General features: G+C 57.4%; 1 long non-coding RNA gene across 1 annotated transcript; it reads left to right on the top strand.

Moving 5' to 3' along the window:
• Positions 1-878: 878 nt before the first annotated feature.
• LOC141727937 (uncharacterized) lies at positions 879-2,013 on the top strand. The gene is made up of 3 exons (XR_012578713.1): positions 879-985; positions 1,363-1,384; positions 1,472-2,013. It is a non-coding gene; the product is annotated as an uncharacterized LOC141727937 (long non-coding RNA).
• The last annotated feature ends 15,625 nt before the right edge of the window (positions 2,014-17,638 follow it).

Below are 17,638 nucleotides of genomic sequence, written 5' to 3'. Positions count from 1 at the left end.
CCAAGCTGTCCCTGTCGCCTCTGCAGCTGAACCACAGTGGCCGCTACCGCTGTGGGGGCCAGGTGGACTCCAAGGTGGCGCCGTGGATGCTCTCAGCGCCGGTGACAGTGACAGTGCATGGTGAGCACCCCCACGGCTGGAAATCCAAACTCCTGACACCCCCAAAGACACCTCCCAGCAGACTCAGAGCCACAGTCCTCACCTCCCCTGTTCTTCCCTGAGCTCTTCCCTGTGCAAGTGCTGGAGGATCCCCCAAACCCACGGTGGGGTGCCCCCTGACTCTCAGCTGCCTCAGCACCCCCAGCCCCCTGTGGCCCCAAGCCCCCCTCCTGCACGTGTTCTACTGGGTTGGGCAGGAGGTGGGGGGCCCCGCAGGGGTCCTTGCAGCTGCTGGTTCCCACCGTGGGGGTCTCCCACTTGGGGAATTGCAGCTACCAGGTGTGCTCTGAGGGGGGGGGGCTCTGCGGAAGAGCAGCATCCAGCTCCCTGTCATTGTACACAGTGAGCGCGGGGATGGGCACGGGGAGCCCCCACAGCCTCCTCAAGTGCCATGGTTGGGGACCTCCATGTCCCCCAGAAACATTGTTGGGTCACCCCGCCTTTGCCCAGTGTCCCCTCACCCCTCCCTGGTGTGACCCCATTCCTGACATCCCCCACCACATCCATCCCCCCCATCCCTATCCCCTCACACCGGCTGCCAGCCCCTCGCTGTGGCCTCAGCCCTGTCTGTGTCCCCGCAGTGCCCATGGACATTGCCACCATCACACCTGGTGTCCTGGAGCTGACATCGCGAGACACAGGGACACACAGGGACACAGGTGGGGTCACACAGTGTCACCAGGGAGTGCAGGACCCCTGGGGTCATGGGTGACCCTGATGTGTCCCCCTCTGTTTCTTGCAGTGGCTGCAGGGGTCAGTGGGGCCATTTTGTTCCTGCTCCTGCTTGTGGGTATCATTGTGGCCTGGTACCAGTGGCACCGCCTGGGTAGGTGACAGTGGGGGCACAGGGCTCCTGGGGATCACTGGGAAGGCCCCCAGAGAGGGAGGCCATAGGGCTGCACCCACAGCCCTTGACCAGGGAGGAGCTCAGCCCCCAGTGACCATAGCTCAGAGCCCTGGGGAGCTGTTGGAGGGTCCTGCAGGGATGTTGGGGGTTCTATCAGGGGTCTCCCCCACTGCCAGGCTAGGGGCTCTGGGGGCTCAGGGTGTTGGTGCAAGTGGGGTGGGTCAGGGATACTGGGGGTGCATCAGGGATACTGGGGGGGCCTGGGGAGAATTGTGTATCTGGTGGTGGTTCAGCATTCCCAAGGGTGAATGGGGGCCCCTGGGTCTCCAAACTCACCCCTCCAGTTTTCTTTGCAGATGCCAGGAAGCACCAGGAAAGGTGAGTGCAGCCTCCAGCCCGAAGACACCTTTTACCCAAACCCCCAGCACCTCCCATCCCCTTCCACACACCCCCTTATTCCCACAGGGCCCCCCCAGACCCCATGGCACTCCCAGTGGAGGATCCTCAGGCGACGTACATGGAGCTGCAAAGGCACCCATGGGAACCCAGCGACATCTATGACAATCTACACCAAAAGCTGTGATGCTCTGGGAAGCGGGAGGCACTGGGTGACACTGGGGGTGCTCCCTCCACACCTCCTGTGGTTGCTCATCCTTCCAAGGGATGTGGCCATGAGTCAGTCAGAGGCTACACAGGGCATCCTGTGCTCCCCATTTCCTTTCCCAGTACCCCCAAGGGCTCCCCCATCCCTTTGCTGGTACCTGCAGGGGCTCCCCAGCCCCATCCAAGTGCCCAAGTACCCTCAAGTGACTGCTCCATTCTCTCCCCACAGTGCTTGCAGTACACCCAGGGCTTCCCCATCCCTCCTCTCACCACCCCTGTCCCATCCTGCTGTAAAAGGGGGAGTCAGGAAGGATTCTTGCTGAAAGGTTTCTCATATGAAAATGAAACACAAAAGTGGCAATATTATATCTGAGAACTGTTTATTGGTAAAGGGGGTAAGCGTTCGTACTAAGGAGGAGGGAAGGGAATAGAAAGGGAAAAGGATAGAGAGAGAAACAGAATACAGGGACAGCTTTACCACAAGGAGCCTGGGTGCTCTGTGGGCATCAGCTCGGCAGATGGAGTGTGTGTGCTGCAAGCCAGGGTGAGCCCACATGGCTTTTGTGAGTGGCTGGGCGTGATTTCCAAGGACGGCACCTGCGTGTCTCTGGCATGGGCGAGCGATGGCTGCAGGCTGGCTGCTGCGGGCTGGCTGCGGGCTGGTGCTGCGGCACTGGTGGCTCTGGGCTGGCTGCGGGCTGGTGCTGCAGCACTGGGGGCTCTGGCCTGGCTGCAGGGGCTGGGGCTGCGGGGGACAGGTGCAGCAGGCTCGGTGCTGTGGGCAGCATGGGAAACGCGGCAGAGGTGGCAGGTGGGTGCAGGCAGCATCAGCTCCATCAGGGAAGCAATGAAGGAATGTCCAGGACAAGCAGGAATGAGCTGCCTCGGGGAAGCAGCGAAGCAGGGAAGAACGGGTGCGGACAGGGAAGAAGGACCACCGGGAGGAAAAGGCGGTGTGGGGGGAGTATCGGTGATATTTTTCCCAACAACCAGGGGGAATGATGCATCTGACACCATCTTATCAGAAGGCTTATTAATTACTTTATTATACCATATTAGTCTATATTATATTACATTATATCTAAACTGAATCTGCCAAGCACTCAATGGCACTCCACTGCACACAGTCTCATGGCAGTCAGTTTACTGTCCCCACACACACACACACCTGGATTCAACTGGTCAGTGAATCAAAACTCTCACACCAGAATCCAATTACCAATTCCCTTCAGGTAAACAATCTTCCACAATGAATTCCACTCATGAACAACACAGGAGCAGTAAATGAGATAAGAACTGTTTGGATCCTTCTTTGCTTCTCTCACTGTTTCTCCCAAGTTCAGAGAATGTCAGTCCCACAGGGAAGGAGGGCCAAACTGACCCTCCGAGCGAGCCCCTGATCCCTCCAAGAAACCCAAAGGAAATGCTCCTATTGTGTCACAGTTTGCTGCCTTCATTTACAAAGGCTCCTCCCACTGCCCAATTTCCCAGCCATTTTTCCCAGACGTTTTTCCAAGGAATCTGTCCCACCAGCCAGTGGGTGTCACTCACAGCCCCATCACTGATGCTTTCTCTCCCCTGATTCTCTGTTACGTGAAGCCTCGCCAGGGACAGGGTTCCCAGCACATGGACAACCCACAGAGTCATTTTTCACCTCATGCATAGCATATGTTGAGACATAAGTCAAAATCAGATTTCTTCCTCTTAACCCCCATGTGCTTAGTGGCTCTGCAATCCCCCTCCCAGTGCTCCCACTAAGGTGGCTCACTGGTGCCCATCCTAGTTCCAAGGGGGCACAGGACCTGGTTCCCTGCACCTGGGACAAAAATACAGCTTTTTGTTTAAACTGGCATAAATTGTGTTTCTTTCTTCAGCTCTTTCAAGGAAGTTGAACAAAGTGGGAACCTCCCTTGGAATGGAAAATATGACCCGCTTCACTCTGAACAATTATAACTTTGAAATTATGGGTACTTTAGGCAAAAATGTGAGGACAGGAATAGCAGTTGTTTACTAGTATGTATTGTGAGAAACAAGTTAATGGAAGTTGACTTTAGCTGTTGATTATATGAACTGATATTATATTATTGAGTATACTATTGATTAAATATTGCCATGTTGTTCAGATAGTGAAAAGTATTGTGGAGTGGCTGCTGTTTTTGTTGTGGCCATCCAAGGGTGGGGCCCAGCCATGGCCCAGCCCCACTGCACAGGGACGGCCATTGCCCAGCCCTGCTCTGCCCAGCCCCAGGGGGCAGCCAGCACCTGAGGGTCCCCCCTGCCCCCTTGGCTTTGATTCTGGCAGCTTTAGAGCTGCTGCAGAGGTGAGAATTCTGTGGTGGAAAAAGGCCTGCCTGTGGTTTGCTCAGCCTTGCAAGAAGCACAAAACCCAAAGGGAGCCCAAGCAGTGGCTCTGAAAGGGCCTTTGATGGTTTTCAGAGCAGGGCTGGCTGGAAATCGCCTCCTGCAGGGGCAGCTGTGTGAGAACCAGTCCTGAAATGCAGTAATTCATCATTTTGTCCCTTTGCAGCAAGGGACTAAGAGAGCCCCAAAAACCTTGTATATCCCACAACAATCTGCTCAACAACCTGACCAGTTCCCTCCTCCTTCCTTGCCTCAAACATGTAGCCCTTTAGAATGGCCTGGGAAGTGTCCCGTTCTCGGCTGTTTTGATGGCCTAGAAAGGCTTGGAAAAGCCTTGGGGGCAGCCCACGCTCCAAAGGACGAAAGGAGTCTTCAGGTTTTTTCGGTCTTCAGTGTTTATTAATTTTTTATCTACAATATCTTCTCTCGGCCCGACAGAGATCTGCACAGCACGTCAGCCATGAGCACACTGCGTGCCCTTGGGGCGGTCAGTTATCTTTATACCCCAAACTACGTATAAGATATTTACTCTTTCCCCCCAATACCTTTCACCCTTATTGACAAGTGTACTTTTAGCAAGAACAAATCCCAAAGTGCCACCACCACCACAGAAGATGGAAGACAAGAAGAAGAAGAAGGAGGACAGGACACGCCCCAGTTCCTCCATTTTGTCTCCCTAACACCCCTCTGTACCGAAATTCTAAACCCTGTGTTTCACCCCATAACTAATCTATCTCTTCACCATTTATCTCCTGTGATTCTCCCATCCTCCTACAGATGATGTTTCCTGTGCTGGGTCAAAGTCCAACCACCAGACACTCTGGCCATGTTCCAGGACCTCCGAGCCCCCCAAGGGTTGTCTCAGTGTCTCAGCACATCAGGACTGCTGTGCTGAGATCCCACAGGGAAGAGTGTTTGGCTTTTGGCTATGGCTGCCAGATGGGAGGGAAAAGTGTGGAAATATCGAGCTGTGGCTCTGCCCTACAGCTGAGGTAGGGCTGTGGGGAGTGACCCTGTGTCGATTCCAGGTTTCCCCAAAGCTGCTCCATCCCTGCCCTCCTCACCTGAGTGAAAGCCTGAGGGTTGGCAGGAATTGTGGTGTAAGGACACCAGAGGGGCTGCTGTGGATCCAAGATGAGCCTGAGATCAGGTGCTGCCTTCCTTCCATTCTGGATCATGGAGAGCAGACGTGGGTGCAGGGCATGTGCCTGGCCCCAGGACACTGCTACGCTGCCATTGGGCACTGGGATCCAACCTGCTGCCTTGGCGGCTTCTGCCCACTGCCGGTGGTGGTGCCGGGAGCGATTGGTGCCCATGAGTTTGCAAAAGGAGCGATTTCCCCTCCTCCCTCCCGTCCGAAGCCGCCATGGCCCCTGAGGGGATGGAGCTGGACCGGGGCGCCCCTTGCTGGCCTGGAGTGCTCCCTGCAGCACCTCCTGCTGGCCGCGATTATAACTGCCACAAAAACCTACAGTGCTGAGCAGGAGGGAAAGTTCTGGGTTTGTGTTTTTTGTTCTGTTTCATAATTTTCCTCATAACCTCCTCTTATTCCTTTTACTACACTTCTGCCTGAAATCCCATAATCTTGGAAATTAAAAAGAATTTTAGACATGGGTCTTCTTTTCATTCCAGGAACATTCCCATATGCCTTGGAAGATATTTCTCATTTAAATGAGATGCCAACTCCTGGGTTCCAGTGTGGAGGGGACAGACACCCCAAGAAAAGACAGGGTCAGGAACTTGGCCACTTCATGCTCTGTCTTTTAATTCAGTTTGGCCAGCAAGGTTCCTCTTCCCAGATGGCACTTCTGGTCACCTGGCCACCCAGGAGCTGTTTTTGCAGAGCGTCACACTGTCCCCAGTGTGCCATGGCTGACACAATGAAGGACAGATGGGGCCCTGTCTCACCAAAAGCAAGGCCTGACCCACCCCTTCCATACACAGCTGTTCCAAAATGTCTCTAGACATTAAACTTTTCCTGTCTCTGACTCCCCACTGTAGCAGGCTCCAAGCTGGGTAGGGCCCCATGGAGGGCTGAGGCTTAACGGTTGGAATTGCTAAGTCATGATGAAATAGCAAAAGAAGCTCCTGTCTTCCGCCTTTCGGACCCCAGCTTATCTCTGTAACCCCATAAGTCACTTTCCCCTAACCCCTACTATAGGACAAGTTTGGATCCACTTATAACCTATAAAAAGGGGCTGTTTTAGCTCATTCTGGTTAGAAGAGCCGTCGCTGGAACCCTACACAGACCCCTCAATAAAACCATCGCTGTGGAACCCCAGGACGTTTTTTTCCCCTCTCTCACAGCGTCTGCTTCCTGACTAGCCTGCAAGGCGCCTCAGCAAGCAAAGAGCGGGAATAAGAAGAGAGCTGATAATCACTAAAGAGCTGATATCCAATAAGTTTGCTAAGGTAGCCAATGGCTACGAGTGGCCTGGGTACTCAGACACTCTGTCCCCGGGAAGGATTGAGCTATCCAGCCCGTGCTGCCTGCTCAAAGAAAAATTTGCCCAGCAGGGAGTCAGGACTACCCCACCCTGTGCCATGGTCTGATCCTGACTGCCCTGGAAAATGGGGAGGCTCCAGAAACCCCACAGGGCCTTTGTGCCATCCTCGTGTGGGGAACAGGGCAGAAGAGGGGTTTGAGATGATAGAAAAGAGAATCCAGAGGCTCCTGCAGGCAACTTTGGCCATCAGAGCAAGGAAGGTCCAGAGCCTTGCCAGGTTACTCTGGAGGAGGAAACGTGCTGGGTACAGTGTCTAAGGTTTGTTCCCTATTGGTGGCTTTCCCTGGAAATCGTTCCTTGAGTGACAATTTGGACTCTGAACCTTGTTGCTGTTTCAGGAAATTGTTCTTCTCTCAGCCCTTTGGGATCTTTGTGCCTCCATGGGGAGCAGTAGGGAAAGGGGCAGCAGCCCCTGGTGTTTACTGGGCAGCCCAGAACTGCAGAATCCCATTCCTAAAGCTCAACAAAGCTGAACATACACCATCTCTGCCAGTTTAACCAAAAAGCTGCACTTTGGACTAATTTAGAAGGAAATGGGTCAGGTGCCCCCTGGAATAGGGAAGAGCCTGAGGAGCCATGGGTGTACTGGGAGCACTGTGAGGGGGAAAAGGGAGCACTGGGTGCCCTGTGCAGGCCCCCCGACCCGTGATCATCACCCCAGGCAGGATGGGCCACCATGGGAGCCATGGGATGGGGACTCCCAGTGTCCCCCATTGTCACAGCACGTTCCCATGGATGTCACTGGTGTCCTGCAGTCACCCATGTAGTCCTGGCAGCTCTGCGTGGGTCACCTGGGGGTCCTTGGGGGAAACAGTAAGAGACACCTGGCTTGGGGTGACACCCATGGGTGACATGTCCATGTCCCCACCCATCCCCCATACTCACCCCCTGCCCCCTCCTGTCCAGCCCCACCCCAACCTCCAGGGAATAAAAGGGTTCTGGGGGGCCTTGTGGGGATAAGGGGGGGTCTGAGGCGTGTCTGGGGAGGGGGTCAAGGAGAGCCATGGCTGGAACTCCCCACTCACCCGTCCTGGGATTTTCTGAGAGCTGCAAGAAAAAGAGGATGGGGTGATCATGGGATCCCCTGGGCCCCAACCCCACCTGGGACCTTTCAATGCCCACTGGACCCCTGAGGCCCCACCAGACACTGATTTCTACTGGATTGGGATGCCCAGGGATGGGGTCCCAGGGGAATGGGGGTCCCAAGGGTTAGGTAGACTTAGACTCAGGAATGAGGGTCTATGAACAACGTGGCCTCAAGGGGGATTTCTGATCATGGGATGGTGGCCAAGGATGTGGGTGCCAGGGTTAAAGAGGGCCCTGTGAGAATGGGGGCCCTGTGAGATTGGGGGTCCTGGGGGAATCAATGTCCCCAAGGGAAGGGGTGTCCCCAGATCTGGAATTACCAGGATGGGATCCCATGGAAATTGGGGCCCCAAGTGTTGGGTGGACTCAGACTCAGGAATGAGGGTCCAAGAACAACTTGGCCTCAAGTGATCAAGGGGTGGTGGCCAAGGGATGAGGGTGTCAGGGGAAAGGAGGGCTCTGTGAGAATGGGGGTTCTGGGGCAATCAATGTCCCAAAGGGAAGGGATGTCCCAAGGACTGGAATTCACCAGGATGGCGTTGCTTGGGGTTGGAGATCCTGGGGAATTGCAGTCCAGGGTTGGGGGTTCCAGGGAAGGGGCGAGTGAAAGAAATGGGGTCCCATGGTTGGGATCCCAGGGGAATGGGGGTGCCAGGGACAGGCAGTGGCTGGAGGGGCATTGGGGTCACAGCCCTTCCCTGGGTGCCTCAGGTTTTGGGGTGACCTGGGGCCCAGCATTGTTTTTTCTGGGCAGGCATCACATGGGGGTTCTGGATAGCTCTAACTCTGTCCCTCCCCTGCTCTTGACTTTTACCTCTCTTTATTTCTCTATTTCCATTATTTTCCTCACTTTTGTGCCAGGTTCCCTCAGCCCCAGTTCCTGGCTCAGCAATCCTGGGGAGCACCTGATCAGGGAACAAGTTGGGGGGGACACAGGGGAGGGGAAAAATGGGGTGTGAGGGGTGCAGGGAAGGGTGGGGAGGCTTTGGGGGATGTCTGCTTGTGCTCCCTCAACACTTTCACTTTCCTTTTCCAGGACAAGCAGGAAGAGGCCATTTGTGCTGAGAGTCAGATGGGAAAGGAGGGGGTTCTGTCCTGGGGGGGCACATCCAGAGTGTTCCTTTCCAGGGAGGATCTTGTTCTCGGGGTGGCCTGGAGGAAACCAGTCCAGGGGGTGGCACATCCTGGGGACCGCTGTCAATGCAAGGGCGGGGCCCAGCCATGGCCCAGCCCCACTGCACAGGGATGGCCATTGCCCAGCCCTGCTCTGGCCGGCCACAGGGGGCAGCCAGCACCTGAGGGTCCCCCCTGCCCCCTTGGCTTTGATTCTGGCAGCTTTAGAGCTGCTGCAGAGGTGAGAATTCTGTGGGTGGAAAAAGTTCTTGGGTTTTGTTCTTCTTGTGGTTTTCTCAGATCTGCAAGAACCACAAAAGCCACAATGACACAAGCAGTGAGCCTGTGAAGGCCTTTGATGGTTTTCAAAGCTAGGCTGGCTAGAAATCTGCCCTGCAGGGGCAGCTGTGAGGGAACCAATCCAGAAATGTAGCAATTTATCAATTTGTCCCTGTCCCCAGGGTACTGAGAGAGCTCCAGGTCTACTGGAAAGAAAACAACAACAATCTGCTCCTTAACCTGACAGGGACCTGGCTCCTTCCCAAGCTGAATTGACAGAGCTGGACAAACAAAAACCATTTATCCCAGCTTCATCAAAGAGCTGTATTTTGGGTCCAATAAGAGGGACAAGGGTCCTGTGCCTCCTGGCTCTGGGGAAGGAAATGGGGAGCCTTTGGGGGTACTGGGAGCACTGGGAGCACTGGAACAGGGAGCTCTGGGCAGCCCCACATGGGACCACAACTTGTGGCCTCAGGCAGGGACCCCCAGTGCCCCCAGCGTCACAGCATGTCATCGTAGTCACGGGGGTCCCGCTGTACCTCGTTGGGTCCCGACAGCTCTGCATTGGTCACTTGTGGATCCCAAGGTGGGGCAGGGCTGGGGGAGACCCATGGGGGCCCTGAGAGTGACACTGCTTGTGGGACCTGGGTGGGGGTGACACCCATGGGTGATGTGTCACTGTCACCCTCTGTACTCACCGTCTGCCCGTTCGGTGCCCACGATGTGGGGGGTTCAGCACTGCCCCTTCCTCCCAGGGGATCCTGTGGGGATGGGGGGGGCTCTGGGTCATGTCTGGGGAGGGGGAAAGGGGAGTCCCAGCCTGAGCCCCTCACTCACCTGTCCTGGAGCTTCCTGGCAGCTGCAAGGGAAAGGGGAGAGGGGGACTGTGGGAACACTGGGACCCCTGATCCTTCCTGGGACCTCAGCAGCTCCAACCACTCAGGGGACCCCCATATCCCCACTGCAGCCCCAAATTCCAATGGACCCCTGATTCCCCCAGGACACTCTAATGACCCCTGAACCTCCCAGAACTTCTGTATCACTGCAGTGCCCCCAGTCCCCCTGGTGCCCCCAACCCTCTGAGCCCCCAGAACCCCAAGCATGGAAGAGAGGGGGACCCACAAACTCCCACAGGACCCACAAAGATCCTCCAACATCCCTGCACAGCTCTCTAGGAGCTCTCCAAACCCTCCAGGAACTCCCAATGCCACCGCAATATTCCTCAAAGCCCATCCGGGGATGTCTCGGGAGCACAACTAAGACTCTCCAAATTCCCCCCAAATCCCCCAAGACGCCCAGCCGAGGTCACTGCAGGCTACGTGTCCCCCAGCTCAGGCGCCCTGAGTGCTGCTGATCTCTGCCCCAACTCTGGGGCTCCTCCTCACTCCAGGACCCCAATCCCCCCCCCCATTGTCACCCACCATGGTGGTGCCAGCAGTGACAGCCCCCAATGACAGCCAGGAGCAGGAGCAGGAACAGGAGGGTCCTGCCGACATTCACAGCCAACTGCTGCGACAGAGTGGGACTGACCAGGGTCCCTACAGGAACTACAGGGGCCCGGAAAACCAAGCAACCCTGTCTGAGGCCACCTGTGACCCAGGGTGAGCCCGGTGTCACTTCCAGGACCAGCTCAGGGCTGAGTGCCCGTAACACGCGGTGCCCGTCCTGTCCCAGCTGGTTGGTGGCCACGCACTGGTAGGTGCCCGAATGTCCCACATCGACAGCCTTGAGCTCCAGGAGGGGACCTTGGGCCACCTCCTGCCCGTTGTGCAGCCAGGTGAAGGTGACAGGGGCTGAGCCCACCTGCACTGAGCAGCGCAGGGTCACGGGGTCACCTGCGTGCACTTGATGTGACAGGGGACTTAAAGTGATGGTGGCATTGGCGCTGTGGGAACAGAGACAAGGATGAGGGCACAGGGAGGGGCTGGCAGCCAGTTTGCTGGGATAGGGATGAGGGGGATGGGTGTGATGGGGGACTTTGGGTATTGGAGTCACACCACAGAGGAGTGAAGGGACTGAGGGCGGAGACAAAGGGGCACAATAAAGGTGTCAGGGGGACATGGAGGTACCCAGGAAGGGGACCCAGGGTGTCTCTGGGGACTCCCCATGCCCATCGCTGCACTCACAGTGCACCGTGACGTGGAGCCAGGCACTGCTCTTCCGCACAGATCCCTCCCCTTGGAGCGCATCTGGCAGCTGTAATTCTCTGAGTGGGAGACCCCCACGGCGGGCACCAGCAGCTGCAGGGACCCCTGTGGGCCCCCCACCACCTGCCCATCCTGGTAGAACACGAGCAGGAGGGGGGCTTGGGGCCGCAGGGGGCTGGGGGTGCTGAGGCAGCTGAGAGTCAGGGGGGACCCCACAGTGGGCTTGAGGGACCCTCCAGCACTGGCACCAAGGAGAGCTCAGGGCAATAGAGGGGAGCTAAGGACTGTGACTCTGAGTCTGCTGGGAAGTGGTGTTGGGGGTGTCAGGAGATTGGAGTTCCAGCCGTGGGGTGCTCACTGTGCACTGTCACTGTCACCGGCACTGAGAGCACCCATGAGGACATGTTGGAGCTCACCCAGCCCCCACAGCGGTAGCACCCACTGTGGTTCAGCTGCAGAGGGGAAAGGGACAGCACAGTCCCATTGAGGGACCCCTACACCTCCTTGTCCTCATAGCAGAATCGCACCTCAGTGACCGACATGTTCTCCCACTCCCTGTGCCCCCTCCCCAGTGGTCTCTGCCTCTCTGGGGTCAATCCCCAGAGTGTCAGGTCCATGCCCAGGGCACTCACCCCACAGAAGCAGCGCCACCTTCCCAGCCATCCCGGTGTCTCCAGCCATGTGCGCTGGCTGTCACTCGCTGCCAGGGTGGCTGTCACCTGGGTGGTGGCCCTATGGCCAAAGGGGAAGGAAGCAAGGTCAGGTCTCTTCCTCATGTGTAGGTGACACCTGGTGGTGGCAGTGTGACCACAAGCTGGGGACAGGCTGTGGGCAGGGAGGGGACAGGATGGGGAAAAGACAGAGTGGCAGAAGGTGGGACATGGGCTTAGCAGGAGTGAGGGGCACAGGGTGTTTGGAGAGCCAGGGATGGGTTCCAGGGGAATGGGGAGCCCAAGGGATTAGGTCCCTGGGAATGGGGGTTCTGAGGAGGTGGTGTCACCAGGGATGGAGGTGCCATGGGAATGGGGGTGCCCAGGGCTGGGGGAACTAAGGGATGGAAGTCCCAGAACAATGAGGGCTCCAGGGATTTGGGGTCAGGGGATGGTTGTCCTAGGGATGAGGGTACCAGGGGAATGGAGCATCCCGTGGGTATGAGGGGTCCTAGGAGAATCAAGGTTCTGGGGGAAGGGGGATTTCAGGGGATTGAATGAATTGGAGAGGGTTCCTTGGGAATGAGGTCCTGGGCCATGGAGATCCTGGGAAATGTGAGTACTGGGGTGGGGTCCCCAGGACAAGGGGACTGAAGGAATGGGGGTCCCATGGTTGGGTTCCCAGGGGAATGAGGGTGCCAGAGATGGGCAGTGGCTCGGTGGGTCCTTGGGGTGGAGCCCCTTCCCTGAGTGCCTCAGATTTTGGGGTGACCCACAGCCCAGCACAGACCCCAAACTTTGCCGATGGCCGGGGGGTAACCCCAGGGAGACTCTGATGTGCTCTGAGTCTGTGTGCCCCCAGCTCCCAGGGGCTTTTTCCACTCTTCATTTCCATTTCCTCCCTTTGATCCCTCAATTTCACAATGCCCCAGTTTGTTCCTTGATTATTCTGGGAAATAACTGAGTAGGGAATGGGTTGGGGGAACCCGTGAGTGGGGCAAGTAACAGTGAGGGGTCTGTAGAGAGGCTGGGGAGGCTGTGGGGGATGGGGGTGTCTGGCTGTGTGCCCCAACACTTTCACTTTTTCTGTCCTGCAGAAGAAGGAAGAGGCCGTTTGTGCTGAGTGTCACACGGGGGGGGGTGGGGGGGGGGCGGGGGGGAGTGTTCTGCGATGGGGGGATCCTGTCCCAGGGGTGACACATGCTGGCAAGGGGCTCCTGTCAAGGGGGATGGCAGCTCCGGGGGGCTCCAGACTTCTCCATTCTTGATCATCCCCTGCAGGATCTGAGCCGGCAAGAGCAGCTGGGGAAGGGAGCGCCAGCCAGGAAGGGGCTCCCAAATTCCTGCTCCTTGCAGCCAGTGGCCATCCAAGGGTGGGGCCCAGCCATAGCCCAGCCCCACTGCACAGGGATGGCCATTGCTCAGCCCTGCTCTGCCCAGCCCCAGGGGGCAGCCAGCACCTGAGGGTCCCCCTGCCCCCTTGGCTTTGATTCTGGCAGCTTTAGAGCTGCTGCAGAGGTGAGAATTCTGTGGGTGGAAAAAGGCCTGCCTGTGGTTTTCTCAGCCCTGCAAGAAGCACAAACCCCAAAGGGAGCCCAAGCAGTGGCTCTGTGAGAGCCTTTGATGGCTTTCAGAGCAGGGCTGGCTGGAAACCACCCCTGCAAGGGCAGCTGTGAGGGAACCAGTCTGGAAATGCAGCAATTGATCATTTACTCCCTGTCTTCAAGGGACTAAGAGAGCCCCATAACTACTGCAAATGCCACAACAATCTGCTCAACAACCTGACTGGGTCCTCCTTCTTGAACAAAATGAGCAGCCCTTTGGAATGTCATGGAAAGAAAGTTTGGGTTCTGGCTCGGCTGCCAGACAAGAGGGAAATGTGGGAAATATTGAGCAGTGGCTCTGCCCTATGGCCATGATGGCGCTGTGGCGAGCGATCCTGTTTGGATTCCAGGTGTTCCCAAAGCTGCTCCTTCCCTGCCCTCCTCACCTGCACAGGGCATAGGGAATAGACAGGGCTCTGCCCCACACCAGCTGCACACCTTCCAGGGTACCCCTCCACTTCCCGGAGCAGTGGGGGCCTTACCCTGGAAACGCTCGGTCCCAACACATCGCGACAGTGCCTTCAGACACGCTGCCACAGTCGGTTCGGACACCCTGTGCCCGTCCTGGTACTTCACAGCGTGATGGCAGCTGGGCCCTTCCCGGTGCTCCAGGACCACCATTGTGGTCCCTCCTTTCCGCAGACCCCACCGCAGGGTCTCTGCTCCCGCCTGTCCTGGGGTCTCCCCTCCGCCGTTTTGCTCCCTCCACACTCGGGGCTCCCCAGTAGGGTCCCGGTCGCTCCATCCCGGCCCCTCCCACCCGCTGCTCCCCGGCCCCTCCGGCCACGCCCCCCGACAGCCCCGGGGCCGGCACCGGCAGAGGCTGCCGAGCCCCTGCAGGATGAGACGTTCCTGGGGCAGCGCCGGCTGAGGGGGGCCCGGCTCCCTCACGCCGCCCTTGCCCACAGCACTCGGGCTCCAGCAGCCCCGGGCTGCTCCTCGGGATGTGCTGACTGCTCCCGGACACTGCCCTTTGTCGGGATCGAGCCAGAGAACACCCGAATCATCCCCAAGGCCTGGGCCGGGACCTCCTGTGAGGCTGTGCCCGAGCCCTGAGAGGTTTGGGAGCCAATGGGTGTCACTGCTCTGTCCCAAAATCTGGGTGGAGCAGGAATGGCAAGTGGGACCCACCATGGCCCAGCCCCTCTGGGCCTCCCCTGAGCACCCTGCGGAGTTCCCGGCGCTCCTGCTCCACCTGCATGGCCAGGTGCTGTTCCTGTGGGCCACCTGCTCCAGCTGCTCTTGCCTCAGCCCCAGGATCCAAAAATCTCCAGGAGAGGCAGCAGTGCTCTGTGTTTTGCATGGGGTTGCTTTAGGAATGCAGCGGAACTTCAGGAACTCCAGCACTAATTACAACACCTCCTTAAGGGTCTGCAGCTCCCAGAGCAGCACAGGGACATTGGCCCAAACAGCTCCAATTTAGCCCCATCTTGCCCTCCTAAGACACTGCTCTCAGCCCCGGCTGTATCTATAGTCCAGTTGCAGCTGCAGAGCCCTCAGGGCTGTGCCTCTGCTCTCTTCTTCCTCCTCCCCTGGGGCTGCTGTGTCAGAACCAGCAGTGGCCCAGGAACAGCAGGAACTCCAAATGTGCTCTGCAGCCACCTGAGGAGCCCTGGCAGAGTCAGCACCGAGCACCAGCTTTCTTCAGCATCCCAGGGAACTTCAACATTCCCAGAGCTGCTGTGCCGAGGCTGAAGGAGGAAAAGGGAGTGAAAGGCTGTAAAGCGACCAGAAGTGATGTTGTGGACCTGAGACCTGCCTGGGCACTGCCTTCCTTCCCTCCGGGATCATAGAGAGCTGTTGCGGGTATTGCACAGGGCATTTGCCTGGCTGTGGTTATAACTGCCACAAAAACCAACAGCACTGAGGAGGAGGGAAAGTTCTGGATTTGTCTTGTTTGTTCTATTCTGGTTTATAAATTTCCTAGTAAAGAGCTGGTATTCCTTTTCTTACAGTTCTGCCTGGAAGCCCCATCATCTTTGAAATCAAAAAATGGTTTTTGACCTTGGGCCAACTTTCTATTCCAGGAACGTTCCCACTTTCCTTGGCAGATATTTCTCATTTAAATGAGTGGCACACTCCGGGATTCCAGTGTGGATGGGACAGACATGCCAAGAAGAGTCAGTGTCAGAGACTTGGCGACCTCATGCTCTGCCTTTTAAGCCAGTTGGGCCACCAAGGGCCCTCTCCTCAGATGGCACTTCTGGTCACCCAGCCACTCAGGACCTGGTGTGTCACACTGTCCCTGTGTGCGATGGCTGAAAGACTGATGGACAGACGGGGCCGTGTCTCTCCAAAACCAAGGCCTGACCTACCCCTGCCACACACAGCTGTTACAAAATTATCTCCAGACATCAAACTTTTCCTGTCTCTGACACCCCACACTGTGCCATGGCCTTACCCCGACTGCCCTATGAAAGGGGGAGGCTCTGGAATCCCCACATTTTGAGATCCTTTGTGAGGATCTCACAGACTTTGTGAGATCCTGGGGTGGGGAACACAGCAGAGGAGGGGTTTGGTACAGGGGACAAGAGAATCCAGAGCCTCCTGAAGGCTGCTTTGGCCATTAGAGCAAGGAAGGTCCAGCGTCCTGCCAGGTTCCTCTGGTGGAGGAAACGTGCAGGGGGAAAAATTGGGTTTGTTCCTTGTTATGTCTTTCCCAGGAAATTTGCCCAGGTGTGACAATTTGGACTCAGAACCTTATTGCTGTTGCTGTTGGTTTTATTCTTTCTGGTTGCTGTTTCAGGAAATTGTTCTTCTCTCAGCCCTTTGGCATATTTGATCCTCCACAGCAAGGGAGAGGGGCAGTTTTTAGTGGCAGCACACACACGAGTGGGTGCCCCAGTGCCCCTCAATTCCCCCCAGTGTCACAGCACATTCCCGTAGATGTCACTGGGTTCCTGTGGTCGCCCCTGGGCTCCCCGCAGCTCCGCGTAGGTCACCTGGGGATCCTGGAGGGTTGTGGCACGGGGGGACACTGCGAGAGACACGGGCTGTGGGATCTGGGTGGGGTGACACTCGTGGGTGACGTGTCCCTCTGCATGTGTCCCCACCGTACTCACCCCCTGCCCTCTTGGTGCCCACGACGTGGGTGTACAGCACCTCCCCCTCCTCTGGGGGGGCCAGGGGATCCGGGGGGGCACTGAGAGAATAAAGGGAATGTGGGGGAGGGAATGGGAGATCTTTGGGGTTGGGGTAAAAGGGAAGAGTGTGGTTTGAGCCCCCCACTCACCTTTCCTGGTTCTTCCTGGCAGCTGCAATGGAAGCAGGGGAGGGGTGACTGTGGGGTCCCAGGGCCCTGACCACTCTCAGGATTCCTGAACTCCCATGGGGCCTTGTAGCATCCCTGAAGTCCCCAAGAAGTCATGAACCTCCCCAGTGTCCCCAATCAACTCAGCCTCAAAAACCCAAAGCCTTCCAAGGACAGAGAGTCCACAAACGCCCCTGAAAGAACCACTAAAATCCCTGCAGGACCCTCCAGCACCTCCCCAAACTCTAAAGGACTCCCAGAAAAGGTCACAGTTCTGGGGCTGTGAGTGCTTCCCTTTCGCTCCCCAACTCTGGAGGCCTCTACATCTCCCTGGGGCTCCCATCCCCCCATTGCCACGCCCCCACACGGTGCCACTGGTGCCAGGCCACAATGACACCCAAGAGCAGAAGCAGGAACAGAAGGGCCCCACCGACCCCTGCGGCCACTGCAAGAAATGGAGGGGGACACATCAGAGTCAGCCATCACTCCAGGGGTCCTGCACCCCACAGTGATCCCGTGTGATCCCCACCTGTGTCCCTCTGTGTCCCTTTGTTTTGCGGTTTCAGCTCCAGGGCCAACTCTGGGCTGAATGCTCGGAACATGCGGTGCCCGTCCTGTCCCAGCTGGTTGGTGGCCACGCACTGGTAGATGCCCGAATGTCCCACATCAACTGCCCTGAGCTCCAGGAGGGGACCCTGGGCCACCTCCTGCCCGTTGTGCAGCCAGGTGAAGGTGACAGGGGCTGAACCCACCTGCACTGAGCAGTGCAGGGTCACGGGGTCACCTGCACACACCTGGTGTGACAGGGGACCAGGGGTGATGGTGGCATTGGCCACAGGCACTGTGGGGACAGAGATGGGGCTGAGGCCACAGGGAGGGGCTGGCAGATGGTGTGGGGAGATAGGGATGGGGAGAAGGGTGTGATGGGGGATGTTGGGAATGAGGTCACAACATGGAGGGGTGAGGGGACAACGGGAGGGATGGAAGGACCCGGGAAAACTGTCTGGGAGATGTGGAGGTGCCCAACCAGGG

Source organism: Zonotrichia albicollis, unplaced genomic scaffold, assembly GCF_047830755.1.
Source record: "Zonotrichia albicollis isolate bZonAlb1 unplaced genomic scaffold, bZonAlb1.hap1 Scaffold_257, whole genome shotgun sequence".
In the NCBI taxonomy this organism is placed as follows: Eukaryota; Metazoa; Chordata; class Aves; order Passeriformes; family Passerellidae; genus Zonotrichia; species Zonotrichia albicollis.
The sequence above is the reverse complement of the archived record's forward strand: the minus strand, read 5'-3'. Positions and strand labels throughout refer to the sequence as shown.